This window comes from Oryctolagus cuniculus, chromosome X, assembly GCF_051225735.1.
Source record: "Oryctolagus cuniculus isolate XC-2025 breed Fujian yellow rabbit chromosome X, ASM5122573v1, whole genome shotgun sequence".
NCBI classification, from domain to species: domain Eukaryota; kingdom Metazoa; phylum Chordata; class Mammalia; order Lagomorpha; family Leporidae; genus Oryctolagus; species Oryctolagus cuniculus.
Window position 1 is genome coordinate 86672578 of NC_142888.1, and position 4402 is coordinate 86676979.

The following is a 4402-nucleotide window of genomic DNA, read 5'->3' on the forward strand; positions in this document are numbered from 1 at the left end:
TCCTTCTTTCTCTTGCTCTTCCTCTCCCTCTTCTCCCTTTCCCTCCTTTCCCTGTGCCTCTATCCTCTCCCTCCCTCCTCCTCTCCCTCCCCTTCCTCCACATCCTCCTCTCCATCTCTCTCTTCCTCTCCCCCCTCCCTTAATCTAGTTCTTCCTCTCCCCACTCCTCCCCCTCTCCTTCTCTCTCCCTCCCCCTACTCTCCTGCTCTGTATCCCTCTCCTATCCCTCACTCACATCTCTCCCTTTCCCTCCTCTCCCTCTGTTTCCTTTTCTTCCACACCCTCTCCCTCTCCATTATCTCACTCTCCTTCCTCTTACCACTCCTCTCCCTCTGCCTGGTTCTTGCCCTACTCCTCTCCCACTCCCTCCTCCTCTGGCTTCCTTCCTGCCCCTCCCTCTCCTCTCTCTCCCTCCTCTCCCTCTGTCTCTGCTCACTTCTCTTCCTTTTTATCTCTCCCTTCAGTCTGTCTTTTTTTCAAATTTGTTTTCCCTTCAAAGAAATCTTATATTTGAGGAATACAGACTTAATGCATTTCATCAGTACAGCTGTCCAATTATAGTGATTCTTCCCACCATAACCGCCCTACAACCAACTCTTCCACCCCTCCTTTTCCTCCCTCTCCCATTCCCAGACCCATTCTCCACTAAGATCTATGTTGTATTAACTTTATGCACAGAAGAGCAACTCTCTACTAAGTAAAAGTTAAACAATTTGCATGGTAAAAAAAAACCCCAAAAAACAAACAACAAATCAAAACAAAATAAACTGTTTCTCAACAGTGTAGACAAGGACTGTTCAAAGTCATTGTATCTTTAAGTTAATTTCACTTTTTTTAGAAACTTAATTTTAACTTTAACAAAGCATTAAAGAATGTTGTATCTTTTTGGAGCATTTACACATAATTATAATGCAGCTCTTTGAAGACAGAGGTCCTGCATGGGAATTATGTGCGCAGTTACTCTTGTTGTTAATTTAACAATTAACACTCTTATGTATGACGTCAGTGATCACCCAAGGCTCTTGACATGAACTGACAAAGCTATGGAAGCCTTTTGAATCCACAAACTCAATCAGTATTTAGACAGGGCCATAAGCAAAGTAGAAGTTCTCTCCTCCCTTCAGAAAGCTACCTCCTTCTTTGATGACCACTTCTTTCCACTGGGGTCTCACCTACAGAGAACCTTCGTTTGTGATGGTTTTACCACACTGTCTTGGATTTCCATGCTTGAATTGCTTCGTGTGCTTTTTAGCCAGACCAGAATTCCTTAAGGGCTGGTCTGAGGTCAGGGTTTTATTTAAAGCAATTGTCATTCTATGAATATGCTGTGGGGAATGCTTCCCATGTTGGAGCATTTACTCCTTTTTAATTCTATCTATTATTACCAGACTCTTAATACTATCCATAGGATCACTTTAACACTTAAGATGATATTTTTACCACCCAGCTTAAGGGGCATTGGCGTCTCATGGCAATTTTTTAAACTATACCCTTAGAGGTAAGTCCGTAGGAATGTATGCAGAAATATACAGCTTTACAGTTACAAACTTCATACACCCCATAACTAGAACTTTAGGAACAAGGTGATTCTTCCCACCGTGCCCACCCTCCCATGCATACTCCCAGCCCCTCTTCCTACTCCCTCGCTTATTCCCACTCTTATTTTTTACTGAGATCTTATTTTAATTGAATTTATACATGCATGTTTAACTATATTAATTAAAGAGTTCAACATATAGTATATAAAAAAACTGTTCCTGAACAGTCAAGAAAAGTGCTGTTCAAATAATTTCTTCTCAAAGTGTCAATTTCACTTCTACAGATTGCCTTTGAGGTGCTCTGTTAGTTATCAAAGGTCAGGGAGAACATGTGGCATTTGTCCCTTTGAGGCTGGCTTATTTCACTCAATATGATATTTTCCAGATTCATCCATTTTGTTGTAAATGACTGGATTTCATTTTTTTTTACCTCTGTGTATTATTCCATAGTGCGCATATCCCATAATTTCTTTATCAAGTCTTCAGTTGATGAGCATTTGTTTTAATTCCATGCCTTTGCTATTGTGAATTGAGCTGCAATAAACATAGGGGTGCAGATAACTCTTTCATATACTGATTTCATTTCCCTTGGGTAAATTCCTAGGAGTGGGATGGCTGGGTCATAGGGTAGGTCTATATTCGGATTTCTGATATATCTTCATACTGTCTTCCATAGTGGCTTTACCAGTTTGCATTCCCACCAACATCCTCACCAGCATCTATTGTTAGTTGATTTCTGTATGTGAGCCATTCCAACTGGGGTGAAATGAATCCTCATTGTGGTTTTGATTTACATTTCCCTGATGGCTAGTGATCCTGAACATTTTCTCGTGTGCCTATTGGCCATTTGGCATTCCTCTTTTGAAAAATGTCTGTTTAAGTCCTTGGCACTTCTCTTAACTGGGTTGTTTGTTTTGTTGTTGTTGAGTTTCTTGATCTCTTTGCAGATTCTAGTTATTAATCCTTTATCAGTTGCATAATTTTCAAATATTTTCTCTCATTCTCTTGGTTGCCTCTTCATTTTCCTGAGTGTTTCTTTTGCAGTACAGATGCTTCTCAATTTGATGTAATCCCATTTGTGAATTTTGCTTTGATTGCTTATGCCTCTTGGGTCTTTTCCAAGAAGTCTTTGCCTATGCGAATGCCTTGTAGGGTTTCCTAAATGTTCTCTAGTAATGTGATGGTGTCAGGTTGTAGACTTAGGTCTTTAATCCATTTTGAGTGGATTTTTGTGTAAGGTGTAAGGTAGGGGTCTTTTTTTTTTAATTTTTTTTTGACAGGCAGAGTGGACAGTGAGAGAGAGAGACAGAGAGAAAGGTCTTCCTTTGCCGTTGGTTCACCCTCCAATGGCTGCCGCGGCCGGCGCGCTGCGGCCGGCGCACCGCGTTGATCCGATGGCAGGAGCCAGGAGCCAGGTGCTTCTCCTGGTCTCCCATGGGGTGCAGGGCCCAAGCACTTGGGCCATCCTCCACTGCACTCCCTGGCCACAGCAGAGAGCTGGCCTGGAAGAGGGGCAACCGGGACAGAATCCGGCGCCCCGACCGGGACTAGAACCCCGTGTGCCGGCGCCGCTAGGCGGAGGATTAGCCTAGTGAGCCGCGGCGCCGGCTCAAGGTAGGGGTCTTGCTTCATACTTCTGCACGTGGAAATCCTGTTTTCTCAGCACCATTTGTTGAAGAGACTGTCCTTGCTCCAGGGATTGAATTTAGCTCCCTTGTCAAATATAAGTTGGTTGTAGATGCTTAGGTTAATTTCTGGTGTTTCTATTCAGTTCCATTGGTCTATCCATCTGTTTTTGTACCAGTACCACGCTGTTTTGATTATAACTGCCCTGCAGTATGTCTTGAAATCTGGTATCGTGATGCCTCCAGCTTTGTTTTTGTTGTATAAGATTGCTTTACCTATTCGGGGTCTCCTGTGTTTCCATATGAATTTCAAGATCATTTTTTCTATATCTGAGAAGACTGTCCTTGGTGTCTTGATTGGTATTTCATTGAATATATAAATTGCTTTTGGAAGTATGGACATTTTGATGATATTGATTCTTCCAATCCATGAACATGGAAGATATTTCCATTTTTTCTATCTTCTTCTATTTCTTTCTTTAATGTTTTGTAATTCTTATAGAAGAGATCTTTGACATCTATGGCTAAATTTATTCCAAGGTATTTGATTTTTTGTAGCTATTGTGAATGGGATTTATCTTAGAAGGTTTTTCTCAGCCATGGCATTGTCTGTGTATACAGTGGCTGTTGATTTTTGTGTATTGATTTTATATCCTGTGACTTTAGCAAATTCTTCTATGATTTCTAGTAGTCTCTTAGTGGAGTCTTTTGGATACCCTATTTATAGAATCATGTCATCTACAAATAGGGATAGTTTGACTTCCTCTTTTTCAATTTGTATCCTTTTGATTTCTTTTTCTTGTCTAATGGCTCTGGCTAAAACTTCCAGGACTATATTGAATAGCAATGGTGACAGTGAGCAACCTTGTTTAGTTCTGGATCTCAGTGGGAATGCTTCCAACTTTTCCCCATTCAGTAGGACTCTGGCCCTGGGTTTGTTATAAATAGCCTTGGTTGTGTTGAGGAATGTTCCTTCTATATCCAATTTGATTAGAGTTTTCATCATGAAATGGTATTTTATTTTATCAAATTCTTTCTCTGCATCTATTGAGATAATCATATGGTTTTCATTCTTCAGTTTCTTAATGTGATGTATCACATTGATTGATTTGCCAATGTTGAACCATCCCTGCATACCAAGGATAAATCCCACTTCGTCTGGGTAAATGATCTTTCTGATGTGTTGTTGGATTCAATTGGCTAGAATTTTTTTTGAGGACTTTTGCACCTATGTTCATC